Source organism: Thermobia domestica, chromosome 4, assembly GCF_964235325.1.
Source record: "Thermobia domestica chromosome 4, izTheDome1.hap1.1, whole genome shotgun sequence".
NCBI classification, from domain to species: Eukaryota; Metazoa; Arthropoda; class Insecta; order Zygentoma; family Lepismatidae; genus Thermobia; species Thermobia domestica.
Genome location: NC_137457.1, coordinates 145615257 through 145641101, shown reverse-complemented (window position 1 = coordinate 145641101; position 25845 = coordinate 145615257). Strand labels below are relative to the sequence as shown.

The following is a 25845-nucleotide window of genomic DNA, read 5'->3' as shown; positions in this document are numbered from 1 at the left end:
GCATTTGAATTATATCTACCATTCACCCTTTTTTTTAATGATTTATGGTGGTGGATCGTTAACGAAGGAATTCCGATTATCCTTGTGACAGACTGCCGAGTGCAATTAGAGTACACAGTGCGAACCGTATGGAGTAAGACAGACGGAGTGAACACATTGACTCATTTTGACAGCATTATTGAATCGGGTTCAATTTTGGATTTGTTTCATTTTGGTCTGGTGGCTTAACATAACTTTTACCTCTCCTACCTACAACGCTTTGAAGTAAGATGAGTTGTATTGGAGTCCAAGAATAGGTAATGTGTAATTAGTAATTGAATGCTTTTTTGCAAATAGAGAGGAAACAGGCATTGTCGAAATGACCCAACTGACCTTGACGGGATACGTTCTTCCAAAACTTCATCCAACTTTACATGTTTGGAAGCAACCCGTAGGTGGAGTGAATTATCGTCCGTGTTCATTACTAGGCATACACATAATCCGAAGCCATAGGTCGCATTAACATCTTCCATTCATGAGGTGGTTCGCGAACCAAATGTATGTAGGCAGCCTTTGAATAGCAGTAATATATTGTCCTGTATTATAATATTTCTACACCAGGTTTTGTCGCAGGTAATAGCTGGAAAAGGGTGGAGCATCTTAGAAGCTCGTCGGGGAGGAATGAAAGAGAAGAGTTTTTCTCATAGTTTCCCTTCCCACAATTCTAGATACTCCTATATCCGTAAAGTAATTTTACTGCCTCTATTAATTGTAATATGGGAATTCGGTCTTCCAGATTTGTTTTTCTTGAAGGTATCCCTTTCCTAATAACAACTACAACTACAACTCTTCCGTAGCCACTGATTGACCCTGGACACAGTGCAACCCTTGTATAATCTTCTGTGTTAAGACGATACGGTCAGTGGATGCGTCAGCTGACAGGTTCCTACCAATAAGACTAGTACAAATGGTTTCAAATGCCTCAATAAAATCATGAGATAGATGAATGTAAACCTGATCCGCCTGGAATTAACGACTTAGAATTGTAATAATTTTAGCAGCAAAAGATTTAAAGAAGCAATGATGATTTGTCATATGCGTGATAAGCTGCATTAATGTGAACAATTTGAAAATTAACTTACATTTTCAGCTTTTATCGAACCTTGTGCTTTCGGAGGGTGGCTGCGGAAAACAAAAGCAAAAGAGTAATAACGGATGACTTCGACAAAGAATGTTATTTCACTAGTTTACTACATACTAGTTTATTACACTAGTAACATACTCTAAAATTCTAATAATTCCATTATAAAATATTTAAACCTTTTTAGTTTTAATCGGTATTCCGATTCTTCGCTAACAATCAACTAAGCAGTTGTTTTGCTTTGTCCCTTTCTAGAATCATGAAGGGGTTTCTTACTTCGTCTCCAGGCCACAACTTTGCATCCTTGTCGACCCTACATTAAAGAGTATCCCTCAAGGTACGAATCATAGAATATTCACATTAAATATCCAGGTTTGTAATGTTTATCCAGGTTTTATGATATGCGTCTTTTATCATGGAATATACCTTTTCCGGTTTTCTCCCCCTTTCATTTTGTTGCATGTCTAATCGCTTATGTCGGGTGTCGAAAAAGCATTCACCCAAACCGGCATTTGTATCTTCCGGTTATATGAGTTTTACAATCGCATCAATTGGTCGGCACTACAACCCTACTGAGCATGCTCATTCGGAGAATGAAGACAGGGGACCATTGGTTCTGGAAGGTCTTCCAATGACACGGTTATATATGGTTTAAGGTCCATAATGAGGAACTGGTGGAACGCTTCGCGCAAAGTAGAGGCCGCCAATTCCCCATAGGTAAATATAATAGAACCGATGGGGATGCGGAGCCTCAACTCAGCAAAGGCTTCGTTCAAATAGCACTCGCCCTGTTCATATCGTACTGAATAAAGCTAAACATACATACATTTTCTCACTTGCTGGGAAGTTGTCAATTGATCGTATTCAATGTATGGATTTTAGAAATATATTAATGAAAGGTAAGTCAGGTACATGGTCTCTAAACCACGGTGGCACCAATAGGACCGACAATTCTTTGAATATCGACACTCCACGCGCTAGCTAAATGCTTTCTAAAGACATGAAATAACTGGTGCAATATAGAAACTTCGTTTCTCAGCCCCGGTTTCTTCTAGGTTCGTGTCAATTTAACTCGTACACTTCTGCCGGACGTGCCTTAATTATTCGTAGCTTAATCTAAAACTAATGAAAGGAACTACCTCAGATCTTGTGCTTGCTCTGCTCTCATCTTAATCTAGTAACCGAGTAATTCTCACTGTAAGTAAATACAATTCCTATAGGATACTTAGCATGTTTAGTTAAGTAATATAGATAGGACTCTGACTATCATTTCGGTTCCCTCTAGCTCTCTTTTGGTTTCAATTACTTTTTTGTTTGTTGTACAGTTTGGACTTTGACTAGGTTTTCTTGTGAAGTAGGTCTTCCAGACGGTCTAGGGGATTGCTGACCTATCAGTAGTCACTGAGTGTTATTTTGCAGATTTTGCCTAAAGGCCATACGCATGTTATGATTTCCATTAGTTCTGAGGTTTGCCTCTTCAGGACTCTTTGCTGGGGCCTTGTCCACTAAGGGAGTTCATGAAAAATGAGTGTTAGTCCAACTATTAGATCGTAAATGCTTTTATCTTCCACATCTAAAACATTTCAGGGGGCTATGATTCTTTGATTGTTCTACCGTGAACGTTGGACATTTCCTTTGGGTTGCTTTCGAAGCCAGTGACTTCCGAGGAAGCGAAGTTTTTGTTGTTCGGACTGTGGATTTGATAGCGGGCAAGTTAGAAGTCTGTGCTCGTCGCATGTGCGAGTGAGCGCAAGCTTTTTCATAACACTCGAGGGCACTCCGGGGTTTCACATCCCTTTTCGATTACTGGGTGCGTTTGCTAGTTATTCTCGTAATAAGTGTTGGAATTTGTCCTCGTTGGAAAAGTTAGGGAAAACTCGTTGGAAAAGTTTCATCATAGCAAAATAAATCTGTGAATAAGTTTCCTGATGCTTTTTCGTTCGGCTATGCAATCTAGCGTAACTATCGGAAAGTTTGTCAGTATTACAGAACTCCGCACGCATCTTAATATCGACTTTTTCAAATTTAGTAGAAAATTATAATTAATCACAATGTAATTCATAAAAATCACGATCCGGACCGTAAAGATAAGGAACTAAATATTTAATATTATCGGCCGCGCTCCCCCTATATAATTTGGCAGCGAGTTTGAATTTCTGGAGAAAATCTGCAAAGGATTCTACCGGAGTTCCACCGTATATGTCAAATTTAATGCTAGGTACTTTCGGTGTCATAGTCATAGTACTCATCGTGGCCTTCTTAGTTCTGGTTTTGAATAAGGCAGAAGAAGGAATTGCAAGCATTTCAGGGTATAACTTGACTTACGTGAGTCGTTAACAGACATATCAAGTTCGTAGCTGTTTACCAGAGAGGATCTTTCTGAGAACAAGAACGCAAATCGTTAAAAAAAATGTTTTCTTCATCGCATGTTTTCCAAAATTATTACCATCGCCATGTTAGGTAATGAAATTAACCAAATATTAGATATGACATTAATTCCATGTGAATTTGCAAGTTGTACTATGAGAACCAAGCTCTGTGCTTCGTGACCAAAGGAAAATACAACAGACAAATACAAATAGCACATTCATTATTCTTTTATGTACCAGATTACCTGTAATTACCGTAAGGACTAATGTCAAGATCATAGTATGAGATTCATAGGGAAAATTATAGATAACGTATAGAGACGAGTATTATCAGCTTGAGCCTTCTAGATTTTTAAAGATCTCGTTTCACAATCCTTTCTCCCTTATCTTTGGTGTCTTTTACCACGCACATTTAAGCTGTCGAACCTCTTATTTCGACCTCAAAAATAGGGCTCAGAAATTAGCCAAATTGTTTCTATGTGGAAATAAGTTTATGCCTAATTTAAGGCGGTCCCTTCTTTAATTTAGTCTTAACTCTTGCCTAAATTACCTAGTAGTCCTTGAGTATGGTGAGAAAATGGGCTCGTTCAAAATACTCACGGCGACTACACTATTATGTGTAATTTTATCTAATTAGTATGTTCGTCATTTAACCCTCGTCAGTATCGCTCTTTATCTAGTCAATAGAGGGTGAGTTGAAATAATAATATTTCTTTAGTCTTTCCATGGTCACTATTTGCGTTTCACTTAGAGTCTGCTACTAGTTCGATCTTATATGCATTTGTAGGAGAAATATTCCGTAGAATATAGGGTCCTAAGTACTTCGGGGACAACTTAGGACTGACTTCCTTTTTCGGCAAATAATCGCTACATAGAACTAAGTCACCAACCTAATAGGTAGTCAAGGTTGGTTTACTCGTAACTTAGTTCGTTTTCGAACTTGCGTCATAGTCTGTTGAGATAGGCGGCGAATGAACCACAATTATTCCTGATCCTGTACCTTGATGTGTTGGTATTGGACATCCAATAAGTTTGGAAATCTTTTTTTTCAGTCCAAAAACTGGTATATTTTCTCGTAAGGAGAATACTTTCTGATAGGAGAAGTAGTGATGTTGTATGCGTAGGCGCAAGGCCGCACATACTCGGCCGAACGCCTTGACTGTTTTGCCGTATATTTTGCCAGAAAATTGGTAATAAGGGTGTTAAATTGTTCACATAAGCCGCTTGTAGAGGGTTCAAACGCTGTGGTTCGCACATGCTTCATGTCGAACAAATTATTAAAATCTTTCATTCATGTTGAAGAGCAATTCGAAGCTTGATCTGTCAAAAATAGCTCTTGCCGGACCGTATCGCGTAATTAGCTCGGCAAAAATGGCACAAAACAGTATCAAAATAGAATCCCACATGCTGATATAAAATGTAGAAAATCATCAGTTTGGAAATACAAGATAAATGATGATGAGCTAAATACCAAGGAAAACGTAGGGAGACAGGTTTTCCAATTTTTTTCATAACCTGTGTCTTTTTTATGCTGTATATTTGGCTTTATGGTCCGATTTATATTCTGCTTTATGTAAGTATAGTCGTGTACTCTTAGAGTATAGAACTGTTTGTTTCATTGTTTGTTACTCATCACTATCTTCTGTTTATGAATAGCAAATATATAGCATGTGTATATGTATAGCAGTTGGTTATTATCATGATGTAGTTAATGTTTTCAATGAATATCTTTCTGCAGCAAATATATAGCACATCTACAGGAATTAATTACGTTTTGGATTAAAGTAATGTTATTAAATGATTTACAGTATTTAATCATATACGTAATTGTATTGTGTTTCATTACAGTATATATACTATACTCTATTATGCTATTTATTAGTCTGTTTCTTTGATAACCGTTAGACAAAATAAGCATGATTACTTAGTAGAATTTAGGTGTAGCTCCGTAGAGGGTATTAACTAGTTATTGTTTCGTATTCATTAGTTATTCGTCATTTGTAGATCCTCCAATACATAACAGTGACTGCATTAGTTTGTGTACCACAGCTGAGAAGACGAACCAGATGGCAAAGAACTAAACCGTCGGGCTATAGTATAAGGCGTTTTTTAATCTCTCTCTACGCTCAAGCAGATTTAAAATAAACAATAAAACAAGATAGCAAACGAAAATTGTAATTAAAAATGTAGGGAAATACGTGTAAACTAATGTGAGAGATGTTAAATTATTCTCACAAAGACTATCGCTATTGGACATGTAGTGTTTGAGTACACACATAATTCAATTGAGTTATGAAATTCCAAGAATTTAAATTGATTGAATTTAATGTACTATAAAAATTTTTACATCAAAGAGATATTTACTGGGATAGTCCTGGGACTAAGCACATTGAATAACAAATCCACTCATACCAAACGTTCTGCATCTAAAAATTATTGCTTCCATAGCGAATTTTGGTCTTGTGCAATGCACTTAAGGTTATCATTCCAAAATTTTTTATATATGAAACACTAGACCCACTTTGAAGACTATTAATTGGATTGCTAAACTCACTCGAATGGGACTAATATATTTTTATACCGTAATCACTATCAATGAGCGAATTTGAGTTTAATTTCCCACTTAATATGACAAATACCATTAAGCCACTCACAAAAATGTAGCACATACTCGAAAATGCGAAAAAAAAGTCGTTTCAACAGCATCAAGTAAATTAATAATTCGCATGTAGTAGCCAGTATTATTATTTTCTCCTACTTTCAGAATATGTTTGTTACGGATAACGTATAGCAATATACGATAAATAGAATGTTATTCATACTTCCATGCCCCCTTTTATATTTCACTTTAACTTTATATATAACTTGAAAAATTTCAACTATATTAAATTTTTACAACACTTGATTCACTAGTATTCGAGTGTTTCCACTTTTGCCATCGTTGTCGTAATTATGAGATTACTGCTACAACCGAGAACAACCTAAGCTTCTAGTACAAATTATTCCCGCTATAAACTCAGAGGCGCTGTTTACCATATTAATTGAATATCAACATTTTTCTATTTAATGAAATTGTTACATACTACAATAAATATCAGGTACGAGCTATATCTTCTTAATCTCCTCTCGCTATATGCAATGAAGAAAAAAAAGAATATGGAAATTCATTATTACAGCCACCAATTGATTTAATATTAATTTAGATTTTTTTGTCTTCGGAAGCCCGATATTGAAAATCTTAATTAATGAAGATAAATCGCTTTGCAGTTTAAATTGGCTCACTCGAGTCGGCAACCTCTACAAATGGGTCCCTCGAGCTTACTTCTACACCCTCCCCATGATTTATTTGAATATCTCTATTGACATATTTCCATTGAATTAATGACCGTGTCCCTGAAGATGACTCCCAGTCACGACCACTAGTTCAGTAAAAGAGAGTAGATAATGAAATTAGAAGGAAGCAAGAAGAACAAAGGAAGAAAAGAAGAAGAGAGAAGAAAAAATATGGGGGAGAAAGAGAGGAAAAGATAAAGAGGAAACGAGGAAAGGTAGAAATAAAAAGGATTTTCTTTTCCATGTCCTTCTTGTATTTCATACCGCTCACACGACTCTGACCTGGATCCAGGTAACTATGTAATTTAAAGTTACCCATTTCATAAGAAGTGGCGATTGTTTATCCTTAAACTATATATAAACCGGTATATTTACTTAAATTCTGGTAATATTTAGAGTTGCTCAAATTGGCATGCCTTTCACAGCCATATCAAACTAGAATTTACGTTATCATATTGACTATGTCTATTGTGCATTTTATAAACATTCACACAAACACACACATATATATTAATATCTATCTATATATATATATATCTATATCTATCTATCTATCTATATATATATATCTATTCTATATATATAAAAGAGAACGCACAAAATCCTTTGTCCGCTCATCACGCTAATACGGCTGAACCGATTTCTTTCATTTTTGGGGGGTTGTTAGGATTTGGACCCTAGATGGTTTTTATCATATCACTTTAATTTTCAATTACCAGTGTCTTGAGATAATTGACCAATCAGGTGTCAAAACGTACAAAAAATCCTTTGTCCGCTCATCACGCTAATACGGCTGAACCGATTTCTTTCATTTTTGGGGGGTTGTTAGGATGTGGACCCTAGATGGTTTTTATCATATCACTTTAATTTTCAATTACCAGTGTCTTGAGATAATTGACCATTCAGGTGTCCATACGTACAAATCCTTTGTTATTAGTTCATCATAGGTATAAAAATAAACGTATTTATATGCAACCCGCATGACCCTGTGACTCGGCGGGTTAACATAACTGACAGGCGCTATAAATCACTTGAAAGCGAAAAAGTAAAAATTATCTAAGTAACAAAGTTTATTGCGTTCCGGGATGACCGCAGCGAAGCGGGGCGGGTTGGGGTGACCGCAGCGAAGCGGGGCGGGTTAACATAAATGACAGGCGATATAATGTTAACATTAGTGCAATCTTCTATGGTTTTTATCATATCACTTGAAAGCGAAAAAGTAAAAATTATCTAAGTAACAAAGTTTATTGCGTTCCGGGGTGACCGCAGCGAAGCGGGGTGAACGCTGCTAGTATATATATATATATATATATATATATATATATATATATATATATATATATATATATAGTTACTGCGCTTAATATCACAAAAAACCCCTTACTTAAGAATAAAAAGATCCAAACATACACATGCACACACACTTACACACAGGACGTTTTTTCTTTCTTTTTTTAAAAAAAGAAATATTTTACCTAAAGTTTTTGAGTACATTTATGGTGCAGATCATAGAGAAGAAAAACAGGAACACATAATCAATGGTAAATAAAGTCGAGGAATAGACCAAAACCATAAGAATTGGTAATTACAAAATTATATGTTACAATATATTCGGATAAAGTATCAAAGAAAATAAGGTAGAATAAAAGAATTATATATATAAATATATATATATCTGACGAAACGAAATAAAAGAAAAAAGAGAAAAAAGGTAAATTTTGCTTGGAATGAGTTCGTCTCTCATATTATCATTAACTTCACTTCTTAAAGCGCACGTCCAATGCAGCATGTTAGGTGTCCTTGCACTAAAGTGCACATCTCTTAGTAAATTAAGTCCTTGCATAGAAATTCACATTAATCTACTCATTGCAGTACAATAGTTGCGAGTATTAATTAAAAGGACAACTTATGTTCGTGTGGTGTCTCTATTACACCTTTCCAAAACTTTTCTACTGGATATTTGTATACATTATCCGGTTTTTCCACTACTTAATTCAAATCGGTTTAATTTTATCTAAAGTTAAATCCAACAGTCACAAATATATGTAGTTTATTATATTATGGAGTTTATTAATTATCATAACGTTATAATCGTTCACCGGAGTTACAGGAACAACGGAGGGAAGTAAGTTTCAAATAATTAATGGAAAACTTAAATTGGTTATATTAATTGAAGAGATTAGAATTTTTTTCAAATTCATTTGTTAGTCTCGCACCTTTAGATCGTAATTTTCGTCGCACTGTGACCACAATTTCAGTAAGGCAAAGAAGATTTGGTAGTTTCATATTGGTAAGGTTCTAAAATATGAAGGCTAGGAAATTCCGTTGAACATTCATCACTACTATAACCTGCCCTTTAACATGCTTCAAGCTGTTACATACATATAGGGTTTAGTTTGTGACACAGGGTTTATATTATCCGACAACAAGGATTTACATGTAATATGGCATAGTGCTCATTTTACCTTTAACTGTCAACATCCTTTAAAAAAGACTTTAAGTTAAAAAACTAATGGCCTTCAAGGCTATAAATAAAAAGCATTCTTTTAGGTCTTAGTATATTAACTACTACTCCGGAATTGCAGTCCGATATCATAAATATTGACTATAACACCTAATAGGAGGTTTATTAACCATAAATAGATTTACAATCTATCACCTAATGCTTCGGCCACCCTATTAATTTCACTTGCAACGATGATTATTTTCTACAAATCATAAAGACATTGGTACAATATACTTGATCTTTGGGGCTTGAGCAGGGATAGTAGGAACATCACTAAGTCGGCCTGGTGGTAGCTTAATTCGTGATTTATAACGTAATTGTTACTGCTCATGCTTTCATTATAATTTTCTTTATAGTTATGCCAATTATAATTGGAGGCTTTGGTAATTGAGTAGTACCTTTAATACTAGGAGCGCCTGACATAGCATTCCCCCGCTTAAACAACATAAGATTCTGATTATTACCGCCCTCACTAACTCTACTATTAACGGGAAGAATTGTAGAAAGTGGTGCAGGAACTGGATGAACTGTGTATCCTCCTCTCTCCAAAGCCATTGCTCACGCCGGAGCCTGTGTTGACCTTTCTATTTTCTCTCTCCACCTAGCTGGTGTATCCTCAATTCTCGGGGCCGTAAATTTTATTACAACCGTAAATAATATACGAACTCCTGGAATAACTTTAGAACGAATGCCATTGTTTGTTTGATCTGTAGTAATCACTGCTGTATTACTTCTTCTATCTCTTCCCGTATTGGCGGGAGCTATTGCAATACTTCTAACTGACCGAAATCTTAATACTTCCTTCTTTGATCCTTCAGGAGGAGGAGACCCAATTTTATATCAACATCTATTCTGATTCTTTGGTCATCCTGAAGTTCATATTTTAATTCTTCCGGGATTTGGTATAATTTCACATATCGTAACCCAAGAAAGTGGTAAAAAGGAAACTTTTGGTGTTTTAGGAATAATTTATGCAATACTAGCAATTGGATTCCTAGGTTTCTCTGTCTGGGCCCATCACATATTCACTGTTGGCATAGACGTTGATACTCGTGCATACTTTACCGCAGCCACTATAATCATTGCCGTTCCTACAAGAATTAAGGTATTCAGATGAATTGCCACACTTCATGGAGCACAAATAACTTATTCCCCTTCAATCTTATGAACTTTAGGTTTCATTTTCCTGTTTATTGTTGGAGGTCTTACAGGGGTCGTATTAGCAAATTCATCTTTAGATATTGTTCTCCATGACACTTATTACGTAGTGGCACATTTTCATTATGTACTATCTATAGGTGCCGTATTTGCTATCATAGCAGGGCTTATTCATTGATTCCCCTTATTTAGAGGAACAACGATAAATCCTACATGACTAAAAATTCAATTCTTAGTAATATTTACAGGAGTAAACATCACATTCTTTCCTCAACATTTCTTAGGTTTAAGAGAAATACCTCGTCGGTATTCAGATTATCCTGATGCCTACACTACATGAAATAAAGTATCAAGTATTGGTTCATTCCTTTCCTTCGTTGCCGTCCTAGTACTTGTAATTATCATATGAGAAGCCTTTGCAAGAGCTCGGCCAGCAGTCTTTTCAGATCAACAAACATCATCTTTAGAATGATTCCAGAACTTACAGCCTGCAGAACATAGTTATGCAGAACTTCCCTTACTAACAAACTTCTAAGGTGGCAGATAAGTGCATTGGGCCTAAGCCCTAAACATAAGAATAACCATCTTGTTTAGAACAAATAGTATTTTTTCATGATCATACAATACTCATTGTAACTATAATTACAGTTCTTGTAGGCTATTTACTAGCCTCTCATCTACCAAACACATACATTAATCGCAATTTATTAGAAGGATAAACCCTAGAGACTATTTGAACAATTCTGCCTGCTATTACACAAATCTTTATTGCCCTCCCATCCCTATGACTCCTATATTTACTAGACGAAATTCATCAGCCAGCAATCACTCTTAAAACAATTGGGCATCAATGATACTGAAGCTATGAATATTCTGACTTTTCTTTAACAGAATTTGATTCTTATATAATTCCTATCATTGTAATACCTCCTAATTCATTTCGTCTACTTGATGTAGATAATCGTATTGTATTACCTATTAATATTGACATTCGTATCTTAATTACCGCTGATGATGTTCTTCACTCATGAGCTATACCCGCCTTTGGTATTAAAGCAGACGCTACCCCGGGACGTTTAAATCAAGTAGCAGCTAATATTACACGCACAGGCTTATTCTTCGGGCAATGCTCAGAAATTTGTGGTGCAAATCACAGTTTCATGCCAATCGTTGTTGAAGCCTGCCCTCATTCAGTATTTATTAACTGAATAACAAAAATAATACAAGAACTCTCATTGGGTAGCTGAAAGTAAACAATGGTCTCTTAAACCAAAAGATAATAAAGTAACAATTACTTCCAATGGAAAAATTAGTTAAATTATAACGTAAGCATGTCAAGCTTAAATTACTACTCAATAGTATTTTTCTATTCCACAAATATCTCCCCTAAAATGACTCATATTATTTATTATATTTTCTCTATGTTACCTTCTATTTGCATCTATTATATATTTTAATTCAAATACACCTCATCCTTCCTTAGATAGCACTAATATTAAGAAAACAGCCATAAATTGAAAGTGATAACAAACCTTTTTTCAACCTTTGATCCCTCTACTTCAATTATAAACATATCATTTAACTGACTTAGAACAGCAATTGGACTTCTAATTATTCCAATCCCATTTTGATTCTTACCTGGACGACCAAACATCTTCTGAAATAAAATTACCCTAACTCTTCATAATGAATTCAAAACTATTCTTGGCCCCACTAACCATCAAGGAAGAACCTTCCTATTTATTTCTTTATTCTCCTTCATCTTGTTTAATAATTTTATAGGCCTATTCCCTTACGTATTTACTAGCTCTAGACATCTAACCTTTACATTAACCCTCGACCTCCCCCTTTGAATAAGTTTCATAATCTACGGCTGGGTCTACCACACTCAACATATATTTGCCCATCTCGTTCCTTCTGGAACTCCAGCTCCTCTCATACCATTCATAGTGTGTATTGAAATAATTAGTAACATCATTCGGCCCGGAACCCTAGCCGTTCGGCTAATAGCAAACATAATTGCAGGTCATCTCCTCTTAACCTTATTAGGTAACACAGGCCCTTCCTTATCTTTTTCCATACTTTCATTACTAATAATTGGACAAATTACCCTTCTAATATTAGAATCTGCTGTTGCAGTAATTCAATCATACATATTTGCAGTCCTAGTTACATTATATTCAAGAGAAGTTACTTACGTCATCACCACAAAATCATCCCTACCACCTAGTTGATCAAAGCCCCTGACCACTTACTGGAGCTCTAGGAGCCTTATTTACAACCACAGGTCTCACTAAGTGATTCCACCAATATGACCCCTCTCTATTCTTCCTAGGCATACTTATTACATTATTAACTATAATTCAATGATGACGAGATGTAACTCGAGAAGGAACATATCAAGGATTACACACTATACAAGTTACATTAGGTCTTCGATGAGGTATAATTTTATTTATTATTTCTGAAGTATTCTTTTTTGTTTCATTTTTCTGGGCCTTCTTCCACAGAAGACTAGCACCGACAGTAGAAATTGGATCTTTCTGGCCTCCAGCAGGTATTGTGCCATTCAACCCAATACATATTCCCCTACTCAACACTGCAATTCTACTGGCCTCAGGAGTTACTGTAACATGAGCTCATCACAGATTAATAGAAGGTAACCATACTCAAGCCACACAAGGTCTACTACTCACAATCCTTCTAGGCCTATACTTTACTGCCTTACAAGCATATGAATACTATGAAGCCCCATTCACCATTGCAGATGCTGTTTATGGCTCAACATTCTTTATAGCGACAGGTTTCCATGGTCTTCACGTTATTATTGGTTCTACATTCCTAGCTACTTGTTTACTACGCCATCTTTTATCACATTTTTCTCCTACACACCACTTTGGATTTGAGGCTGCTGCCTGATATTGACACTTTGTAGATGTAGTATGATTATTCCTTTACATTTCTATTTATTGATGAGGAGGTTAGCCTATTTAATATATATAGTATATTTGACTTCCAATCAAAAGGATCACTTAAATGAAATAGGCAATTAATACAATTTTAACAACTGGTCTATTAACTATTATTATTTGCCTAATCGTTATAGCTATTTCAACTCTTCTTTCCAAAAAAGTCATTAATGACCGAGAAAAAAGTTCCCCCTTTGAATGTGGATTCGATCCTAAGTCATCAGCCCGAATCCCCTTCTCTTTACAATTCTTCTTCATTGCCGTAATTTTTCTTAATTTCGATGTGCCCTTCTACTTCCAATAACAATTACTATCAACAACACTAATACATTATCCTGATCTCTCGTCAGACTAACATTCTTAGTAATTCTCCTAATAGGACTTTATCATGAATGAAATCAAGGATCTCTAACATGAGCTGACTAAATGAAACAGGATAATAGTTAAATATAATATTTGGTTTGCATCCAAAAGGTGTTGCTGTCAACTTATCTCATAAGTAGGAAGCCAACAATTGCACTCAGTTTCGACCTGAACGTTTGGCCTCTCTGTCCCCTACTTGTTAGTTGAAGCCAAAAAGAGGCATTTCACTGTTAATGATATTATTGGGATTCTATCCCAACTAAGGAGATGTGAATAATCAAGAAGAAGCTGCTAACTTTTATCTTTATCGGATTATACCATTAACATCTCTTAATATAAAATGACTATAACCCCCTTAGTATAAATATTACATTACCTTTTCGGGGTAAAAAAGAGAGTGCTCTTCTCAGGGAGTATAATTAGGGAATATATTTTTTTCTTAGTATCTTCAATACTATGCTTTCAATATAAGCTACCTAAATATACAAATATAAAGAAACAAAGGAAAATTGTAAAAATTAAAAAAAAATCAATAAATACATTTTAAATAAATTGTCTTGTGATTGTTGAATCAATATTGAACCATCCTTAAAACTACTTTACATGCCTTTAGCACCAAGACATTCTCTTCACCCTTGATCAATATTATTATAATAGGCACCTCCTACATATAAAGGTAATTTAATAATATAATTTGTTGATAAATAAGGCAAAAATCATATGCTTTCTATTATTGTAGAGCTAAAATAAAATTTTATACACACTAAAGACTGCCCAATAGAATAACTTGATAATAAAATACCAACCCACAAGCCTACTACACTTACAAACAGGGCACCTTTTTTTAGGTGTAAAGGTAAAACAACACAATTAACAGTAATAAAAATCAATCAATGTTGCACCTCCTAAAATTGCCATTACTACTAATCCTAATATTCCCTTGCATATAACCCAGCCTTCATTATCACTAATAGAATGAATATTAGCAACCCCAAAGCCCTTGCCTGTTTAATAAAAAACTTAACATGCTGAATAACATACAGTTAGGCCTGTAGAAAAAATAATAAGAAAACGCTGACTACATTAATTAAAGACAAAGAAGAAACCTCCAAAATTAAGTCCTTAGAATAAAACCCAGCTAAGAATGGTATTCCACATAGAGCCAAGTTAGCTACATTTAAACAAGACAACGTGAGGGGCATCTGACTTACAAGTGCTCCCATTCTACGAATATCTTGTGTGTCCCCCACACCATGAATAATTGATACTGCACATAAAAAAGTAATGCTTTAAATAAAGCATGCGTCAATAGGTGAAAAAAGCCAATATAGGGAATCCTATAGACAAAATTATTATTATAAGACCAAGCTGACTTAAAGTAGATAAACCAATAATCTTCTTTAAATCATATTCATAATTAGCACCGATACCAGCTATAAATATTGTCAATCCTGACAATAAAAGCAACACATCTCCCATATAAACACTCAATAAAACGTCTCTGAAACGAATTAACAAGTAAACTACAGAAGTCACAAGTGTAGAAGAGTAAACTAATGCTGATACTGGTGTAGGAGCAGGCATTGCTGCTGGCAGTCATGCAGAAAAAGGAATTTGTGCACTTTTTGCTATTGCCGCCAAAATAATCAAACTAGAAATAATTATTATCTCACTATTATTTAAAACTCTATGCAAATAAAAGACATAATTTCAACTTCCATAATTCAATATTCAAGCAATGGCTAATAAAATTGCTACATATCCAATACGATTAGAAAGGGCAGTCAATATGCCAGCATTATAAGACTGTACATTTTCATAATAAATAACTAAACTTTATAATACTAATCCTAATCCATCACAGCCAAGTAGGATTCTAATTAAATTAGGAGAAACAATCAGTAAAACTATCGAAAGAACAAATATTAATACAAGTATAATAAACCGATTATGATATCGCTCAGATCCTATATATTGTTCACTGTAATAAATTACTATTCTAGAAATATAAAGTACAAATCTTATAAATATAAATGATATTCAATCAAATAGAAGAGTTATAATAATTTTATTTCTATTAAAAGAAATAACTTCTCATTCAATAAATACACTATATCTATTGATTAAAAAATTCAAACCTATTATGAATATAAAAACACTTATTGTATTTAAAAAAGCAAATCTAGTTATACAAATTGAAAAAGGTCAAACCATTGCTTAAGGGCAATTAAACCTTCTTTAGTTCCACAAACTAAAATTTTATTCTAAACTACTCAAGCAACTACAATCATAAGAATCTCGGCCCTGCAAAAAAGATTAATAAATTTAAAGGCAATCAGTGTAATATCAATAATAAATATTCTCGCACACTTCCCCCTCAACAAGAATATAAATTAGAATAAGGTATTCCACGTTGAGTATATGAATACAAATATAATCTATAGGCAGCTCTAAAAAAAAGTAAAGCTAAGCCTAATATACTCAATCAGATCAACCAACAATTCTCTTTAACAGACTAATTTCTCCTAATAAATTTAATGTTGGTCGTGCATCTATATTAGCAATTCTTAACAAAAACCATCACAGCCCTATACTCGGTATAAAAGATAATATTCCCCGATTAATTAACAGTCTTCGACTTCCTAAACGTTCATAAGAAATATTTGCAAGAATAAATAATCCTGAAGAGCAGAGACCGTGAGCAATTATTAATGTAAGAGCACCTCTAAATCCCAATAATCCCATCGTTAGTAGACCCATCAACACTAAGACCATGTGAGCAACAGAAGAATAAGCGATTAAAGACTTTACATCGACTTTTCGTAAACATACTAATCTAACCGACCAAATGCCCAAAACTTTAATTCCAAGTCAAATTAAATTTATACTTACAGCTACATTTTCTATAAAATATAATACGTAATAGCCCATACCCCCTAGCTTCAATAAAACTCCCGCCAAAATTATTGAACCACTTACGGGTGCCTCAACATGTGCCTTAGGTAATCAAAGATGAACCAGAAATATAGGCATTTTAATTAAAAAAGCAACAACTAAAGCAAAATATCATATATAATATGTAATTCCTAAATCTATTACACTTCTCATATTAATCATCAATAAGCTACCTTTAATATATTCCAAATAAAAAATACCAGTTAAAAGTGGAAGTGAAGCAAAAAAGGTATAAAATAATAAGTATATCCCTGCCTGCACTCGTTCGGGCTGATAACCTCAACCCAAAATTTAAAAAAAAAAATGTAGGAATTAAAGAACCCTCAAAAAAATAAAATATAAACAATCTAGAAGAAGAAAATCTGAAGTAAAGTAAAATAAGTAATAATAAAACTAAACTAATAAAACTCGCTCTATAAAATGAACTTCTCAACACACCTTCTCTAGTCATAATTATAAGAATAACAATTCAAATACTTAATAAAATCAATGAATATCTCAAACTATCACTCCACAAATAATAGTCCACTTCCCAAGGAACCAGTCCTATACTATTTCTTATTATAAATAAAAAACAAACCCCAATAAGACAAAACTGAACAACTCAGCATAATTTAAAATTAAAGCCTAAAGGTATTAAAAACAGCATACACATTAAATAATTTAACATCGTAATACAACTAAAGAATTTAAATAGTCACCTCCGTGAGTTCGAACAATAGACACTAAAATCGACAGCCCTAAGCTACCCTGACAAACACTAAAAGTCAGAAATAATAAACAAAAATAATTTTCAACGTACAAACTACCTAAAGAATAAGATAGAAGTAAAAAAACTTATCAACATAATGAATTCAAGTCTTAATAAAACCATTAATAAATGCTTACGCTGAATAACAAAACAAGCTATTCCTAAAATAACTAGAAAACAAGAAAACAAAACAAATAATATTTTCATAAGCTTTTATAGTTTAATTAAAACGTTGGTCTTGTAAACCATTAATGAATAAAATTCTAAAAGCATCAAGAGAAAGTATAAACTTATCTTTAGTCTCCAAAACTAATATTTTAATAAACTACCTCTTGAAATTAAAATAACTTGAATATTACTTATAATTTTAGTAGTTTTAAGATTCATTCTAATTCAAATATCCCACCCTCTATCAATAGGACTAATGCTTATTGTTAATACCATTACTACCTGCTTAACTATTTCAACTATAAGAGAATCTCCTTGATTTTCTTACATTCTCTTCCTAGTTTTTCTGGGTGGTATATTAGTTTTATTCATTTATGTTACAAGACTAACATCAAATGAAATATTTACTCTAACACCTAGTATTTTCCTACTAATTTTCCTAGTTCCACTCCTCTTAATTCTTATAATAATTATTGATCCTCTTATGCTTCCGAACATAACTTTACTACCAGACCCGCATCACTATACAACTAATTATCAAGAAATCCCCGGCATAAAATTCTATATAACATCAATCTTAATAAATACTATTATATTAGCAACATATTTATTTATCACATTAATTGCAGTAGTAAGGATCACTTCATTATATCAAGGCCCTCTCCGGGCCTCTAAGTCATATGTCAACACCAATTCGCTTACATCACCCCCTTTTTAAAATTGCTAATAACGCCGTAGTAGATCTCCCAACTCCTATTAACATCTCATATTGATGAAACTTTGGCTCTCTTCTCGGCTTATGTTTGATTATTCAAATTGCTACAGGCCTATTTCTAGCAATACATTATGTATCAAGTATTGAATTAGCCTTCAACAGAGTAATTCACATCTGTCGAGATGTAAATTTTGGGTGGCTTTTTACGTACTTTGCACGCTAATGGGGCATCCTTTTTCTTCATTTGTCTTTACTTACACGTTGATCGAGGAATATACTATGGTTCTTATCTGTATCTTCACACCTGAAGAGTAGGGGTCGCCATTCTACTACTAGTAATAGCAACTGCTTTCGTGGGTTACGTCCTACCTTGAGGTCAAATATCTTTCTGAGGTGCAACAGTTATTACAAACCTACTATCAGCTATCCCCTACCTAGGAACAATATTAGTACAATGAATTTGGGTTGGATTTGCCGTAGATAATGCTACTTTAAACCGATTCTTTGCCTTCCATTTTCTCTTACCTTTCATCGTGGCTGCCATGTCAATAGTACATCTCCTATTCCTCCATCAAACAGGATCTAACAACCCTCTAGGCCTTAACAGAAACCAAGATAAAATTCCCTTTCACCCCTATTTCTCAACTAAGGACACTATTGTATTTCTAACAATAATAACAGCATTAATATTACTTACCCTTTGAAATCCTTATATACTAGGAGATCCTGAAAATTTCACCCCGGCGAACCCGTTAGTCACATCAGTTCATATTCAACCAGAATGATACTTCCTATTTGCCTATGCCATTCTTCGTTCCATTCCTAATAAACTTGGGGGAGTTATTGCCTTTGTAATGTCAATCCTCATTTTAATAATTATACCATTTTTTCATACTAGAAAAATACGAGGTTTACAATTCTATCCTATTAACCAAATTATATTCTGAATTATAGTTAGCACAGTAATCCTTTTAACTTGAATCGGAGCTCGGCCAGTCGAAGACCCTTATATTCTAACAGGCCAAATTCTCACAGTTATCTACTTCGCCTACTTCCTATTTGTGCCATATCTCTCCTCCTTATGAGATCTCCTTTTAAATAAAACTTAGTTGTTTGGCTGAGAATAAGCATATGTTTTGAAAACATACAACTGAGCAAAGCTCTAAGAACTTATTCTCAATTTAATACACTTAAATTAAAAGAGAAATAAAAAGAAGCTTTATGCCCCCTAAAAATAAAAGATAATTAAGAGATAAAGGAAAAAAACTCTTACAAGCAAGATAGATTAATTTATCATACCGAAATCGTGGTAACGTTCCTCGTACTCAAATAAACCCAAAAGAAATAAATACTACCCTACAAAAAAAAAAAAACAGAAAAAATATCATATCCTAAAAACAAAATACTAAATAAAGCTCTTATAAACAAAATACTAGCATATTCAGCCACAAAAATAAGAGGAAATCCCCCTGCTCTATACTCAATATTAAACCCAGAAACAAGCTCTGATTCGCCTTCTGCAAAATCAAAAGGAGTTCGATTAGTTTCAGCTAAACAAGAAGCAAATCAAACTAATGCTAAAGGAAACGTGATTCACAAAAACCATAACTCTTCCTGATTATAACCAAAATTCAACAATCTATATCTCTCAGCTAAAAATAAAAAAGACAACAAAATCAAAGCCAAACTAACCTCATAAGAAATAGTTTGTGCTACTGCTCGAAGGCCTCCTAGCAAAGAATATGAAGAATTAGAAGATCAACCAGCAATTATTACAGTGTATACACCCATGCTTGTACAACACAAAAAGAACAATAAACCTAAAGAAAAAGTCAGTATAACACTTAAATAAGGGATTCTTAATCATACTAATAAACATAAAAATAAACTAAAAACAGGAGCTAGATAATAAGGATAATAATTAGATATAGTAGGAAAAACTTGCTCCTTAGTAAATAACTTAATTGCATCTGCAAAAGGCTGAGGTAAACCGCAAATGCCTACCTTATTGCGCCCCCGACGAATCTGAATATACCCTAAAACCTTCCGTTCTAATAAAGTTAAAAATGCGACCCCAATTAAAACACACATAATCAAAATCAAATAGGAAACTACACCTATAACATAGTCATAATACATTATTACCTGGACTCAAACATCCATTATTAGATCCTAAATCTAATGCACTTATCTGCCAAAGTAATGCTCATTTACTTTTATTCCCTAATAATAAATATTATTAGTACTTGGTCCTTTCATACTAAAGTACTATTGGCAATAAAGGACAGAAACCGATCTGGCTCACGCCGATCTGAACTCAGATCATGTAAGATTTCAAAGGTCGAACAGACCTATACACTAAGCTTCTGCACCTAGATAAAATCTTAATCCAACGTCGAGGTCGCAATCTCTCTTGTCGATATGAACTCTCAAAAAAAATTACGCTGTTATCCCTGAGGTAACTTAGTCTAAGAATCATCAATAAAGGATCATAAAAATACCTAAAAGTAATTATACAAAAATGAGTTTATTTTACCTTCTCGTCGCCCCAACGCAACAATTAAGTAATAAATTTATTTATTACCAACTACAAAAATTACTACTTAAATATAAAGATCTACAGGGTCTTATCGTCCTCTTAAATCATTTAAGCCTTTTCACTCAAACGTAAAATTCAACGTTACGAATAAAGACAGTCTTCCACTCGTCCAAACTTTCATACAAGCCCACAATTAAAGGACTAATGATTATGCTACCTTCGCACAGTCAAGATACCGCGGCCGTTTAAAACCTCACTGGGCGGGTCAGACCTTCTATTTTAACAAAAGGACATGTTTTTGATAAACAGGCGGAGGAAATCTTTGCCGAATTCCTTTATCATTCTCTCCAATATACTAATAACACCATTATAAATTACCTTAACTAATTTAAAGCAAAAGTACAGTAACAAATTAAATGCAATAAAATATGATAAACAATTCAAATAAGTTATAACAAAATTACAAATGATGGCTACTTCTAAGCCCACATCTTTCATTTAATATAAAACCACATTATAAATAATAAAAGTAAAGAGCAAATCCCCCTTACAATTTCGCGACAGAACTACGAAAACCAAATCCACAACAAGTCTAGCCGCGGCTGAATTAAATTCAGTTCCTGCACAACCAGATATAATGGAAACCGAAAGGCATTTCACCACTAAAATAAAATTCATAAGTAATATACTACCTATAATATCATAATATTTTAGCTCTTTCCATTTCGGGAAATAATTATGTAATAATATTATTTAGTGTCCCCTGATACAAAGGTACAACATTTCAAGTTTTCTTTACCTTAAACAAAATTTCACTTATTTAAACATTCACTTACGGTACTAATTAACTATAACATCAACTAATTAATTCTATACCCCATACAATAACATCAATTAAAGTTGATTCACCTAGTCTCATTATAAAAATTATATATATATATATATATATATATATATATATATATATATATATATATATATATATATATATATATATATATATATATATAAGTCAATTCTTCAATCAAAATAATCTGAATCGCACAGAAACCTCCTCGATGTAAACGAATAGCTCAACTAACAAGCTCTATTTTGTATTAATTCAACCTAGGCACACCTTCCGGTACACCCACTATGTTACGACTTATCTCACCTAAACAAGTGAGAGCGACGGGCGATGTGTACATATCCTAGAGCCCTACTCATAATAGCAATGTAACTAATATTACATTCAAATCCACCTTCATTTAAATGATTTCATAATAAAATCCGTATAAACATTCCATTGTAATCCATCTCCTCTTACTGATAAGCTGCACCTTGACCTGAAGTTCTCCTCAATAAAGATAATGAAGGTTTCTAACCTCTCCTTAATACCTTCAACTACGGCGGTATACAAACTGCCAACTACAGTAAGTAAAATATATCGTGGATTGTCGATTACGGGACAGATTCCTCTGAACAGTCTAAAATACTGTCAAATCCTTTGAGTTTCAAGAATATAACTACTATTACCCAGGTATTACATTTTACATTAAAAATAATAGGGTATCTAATCCTAGTTTAACAAATAATTTCATAGCCTCAAACATAGAACTCACTATTTTAAATAATAATTTCACCTAAAAATAAAAAGACAAAATCCTACAATTTAAATTTATAACTTCTCCCCCCAAAAATGGCACCTTATTATTGTTCTGTCTTTCTATTTATTTTAATTACATGGTAAGCGTGAAATGTGTTATTTATTTTCGACGCATAAGCCGGGAACTAACTACCTATCTATCTTTCTTTTCCTCTTTTAAAAATTAATAAAATCACTTATGTTCTGTCTGCTAATTTATTTATAATAATAATTATTATTTTCAAAGTGTACAGAGAATATTTTAAATACATATTTTAAACGTTCTATATAGAAGAAATCGCTACTGCAAGGTTTGGTTGAACGAGATTTTAGGTGGCTAAGTTTTATCCCGCGAGGATCTAGCCAGGCTAGATTTCATCCGGCAAGATTTTCTTTATGTGAGATTTTCGCCAGACGAGCCAGGCCCGTACCCAGCCTAAAACTGTAGGGGGAGGCAGGGCGAAGTTAGGGGTGCCCGACCCGACCAATTGGTACTTTTTTACCACATTTGCAAGCCTACCGTCAAAATTTTAGGGGGGCAGCGAAAATTCAGTGGGGCCCGGCCCTCCATAGAGCCCCCTGGATACGGGCCAGTGTGGGCGTAAGATTTTGGTTGTGATGTTTCATCCGCAAGTCATCAACAAATCTGGGTGGATATATGGAACAATATAGCTTTCTGTGGATATATTTTTATTGATTAAATGCAATTTGTGATCATTCCACTTTGCGACAAGGCCATTACTTTTCATGTGTCGGCCAAATTTGATCGAGAGTTTGATAAAATTCCTCAGCGGAAATTAATAATTCCAAGTTGCGAATAAGCGGTAATTGGTTCTTTATATAAATCAGCAGAGTAGAAGTGATACACATTACAGGTATTTTTCTCTAAAATTATGAAGTGTTATGAACTAGGTAGTGAAAACAAGAATAAACCTCTCTTTGTTCAAAAGTAACGCAATTGTAGACTCCTAAGAAGTAACGTAACGTTGATCAGTAAACTGAGTCAAAATATGATATAACACACATACACGCACACAAACACACACACACACTCACAGAGACATATATATATATATACAGACTGTCCCATAATTCGTGTGTAAACTTTAATTTCATAGTACTCATAACTGGTAAAAGCTAGAACTGTGAAATTTGCAGGCAATTTAGAGGAAGGTCAGAAGATTTGTTTGATAGCAAAACGAGATCGCGGGTGTTTTTTTTTTTTTTTTGCGGAGTTACAGGGTCAAAGATCAAAATGCGATTTTTTCCTTATGGGATTTCAATGTTAAATAGTAGTCTCACGTGCCATTTTTTTGAATATCCATCTCCGGTAGCAAAAATTGGTATATCGACATAAATTCTAATCCGAAACAATGTGATAACGAGAAATTTGGGCAATCGTGACCCGGTGACCTCTAGCAGGTCATCTGTGACCCTTGAAGAAAAAGCTCCCTTTTCAACAGCTTATTGTACAAAACTAATTCAGTTGAAGATAATGTTAAAAGTACATATGCACAAAGGATCTACTGAACATCCTTTTTAGCAAAACGAAGAGGTCAGTAATATCATCAGAGGTCAAAGGTCACGTAGTTAAAATGTCATATTTGATGTGTTAACAAATAAGAAGCTGTGACATTGGAAATAATGCTTTGAAGTGACAGAACACATGCATAAAGATCCTTGCAACGAGTGTGTATGGGCATAGGGAAAAGGTCATCATAAGAGGTCAAAGGTCACGCAGTAAAATTTCATGTTTGATGTGTTAGCAACTATGAAACTGTGACGTTTGAAAACTGATTTGAGCTACCATGGAACACATGCATAAAAGTCTTTCGAATTGGTTTATATGGGCATAGGAAAAAGGTCAACAATGTCATAAAAGGTCAAAGGTCACGCAGTTAAAATTTCATGTTTGAAGTGTTAGCAAGTATGAACGTGAGACGTTTGAAAAATGCTTTGTGCTACTACAGAAAACATGCATAACGGTCCTTCGAATTGGTGTGTATGGGCATAGCAAAAAGGTCAGCAATGTCATAAAATGTCAAAGGTCACACAGTTAAAATTTCGTGTTTTATGTTTTAGCAAGTATAAAACTGTGGCGTTTTAAATACGGGTTTGAGCTTCCATAGAACACATGCAGAGAGGTCCTTCCAAGGGGTGCACATGACCATAAAGAAAAGGTCAATATTGCCATAAGGTGAAGAAGCCTAATTTTGTAATTCAAATGCTGCAGGCAATGGTAGGTATGTTTCTGTGATGTTTAAAACAATGAATTGAACATAGTATGAGTCCCACCTTTCGTTAATTACTTAGCCTTGCAGAACTGCATTCTAAATGTTTTTTTTTTCTTATTGAAACATACTAATAGCTATTTACTGCAGAGAAATATTTGAAATATTGTCTTACCTCTAGAACAAACATTGCCGTCCTTGTAGACTGTAAATCTTTTTAGTACTTTGCAATTTATTCCACGTGATCTCCGTGATGTGCTAAACTTAAGTTCACTCTGTGTATAAGTGTCTTTGTGAAGATTTTTTCAAGAGTGTCTGGAGTTATCTGTTCAACGGCACGCTGTATCGATCGTCGTAGTTCTTCAAGTGTTACTGAAGGAGTTTTGAAACTTGTTGCTTAAGAAAGCCCCATAGAAAGAAGTCGCATAGGGTTAGATCAGGACTTCCAGCTGGCCACTCAACATCAGAAACTATACTTATTAAACGGTTTCCAAATCTTCCTCTTAAAATTTGCAATGTTGCCCTAGTACGATGTGCTGGAGCACCATCTTGATGAAACCACATATCATTGTGTGGATCAAGATTTAAGGGATCAAGTTCATGGAAAAGAAATTCTCGCAACATATTTTGGTATGTAAGTTGATTAACGTTTCCTTCGAAGAAAAACAGCCCTATTACACCAGTTGCTGTTAGTCCCATCCACACCATAATACCCCTTTGATCTGCAAAGCGTTCTATTCTTTCCGCCGGTGGACTGGGTCCCAAGGACCGTTCATGTGACAAAGACACTGTTCCATTAAAAAAATATAGCTTCATCTGACATTATAAGTTGAAATAAAAATATGGGATTTTCACTTAATTTGTCTATCAACCATTTACAAAATAAAATTCTGCCACCGAAATAATTATCATGTAATTTATTTACAATCTTCATACTGTACGCCTTAACCTCAAGCACACGCAATATCCTACTCAGCGAACTTTTTTTAACGTTGGATGCAACACTACGGTGACGGATTGATTTTCTTGGTAAACTAAGCACAG

The 25845-nt window shown here is 34.1% G+C and overlaps 1 protein-coding gene and 1 non-coding gene across 2 annotated transcripts in view; both read right to left on the bottom strand.

The window, feature by feature from the left end:
- The window catches only part of LOC145682902 (uncharacterized), a 1185542-nt gene that overhangs the window by 214311 nt on the left and 945386 nt on the right, over positions 1-25845 (bottom strand). The window lies entirely within an intron of this gene.
- Positions 22055-22463, bottom strand: LOC145684490 (small subunit ribosomal RNA). Its single transcript, XR_014131315.1, has one exon. It is a non-coding gene; the product is annotated as a small subunit ribosomal RNA (ribosomal RNA).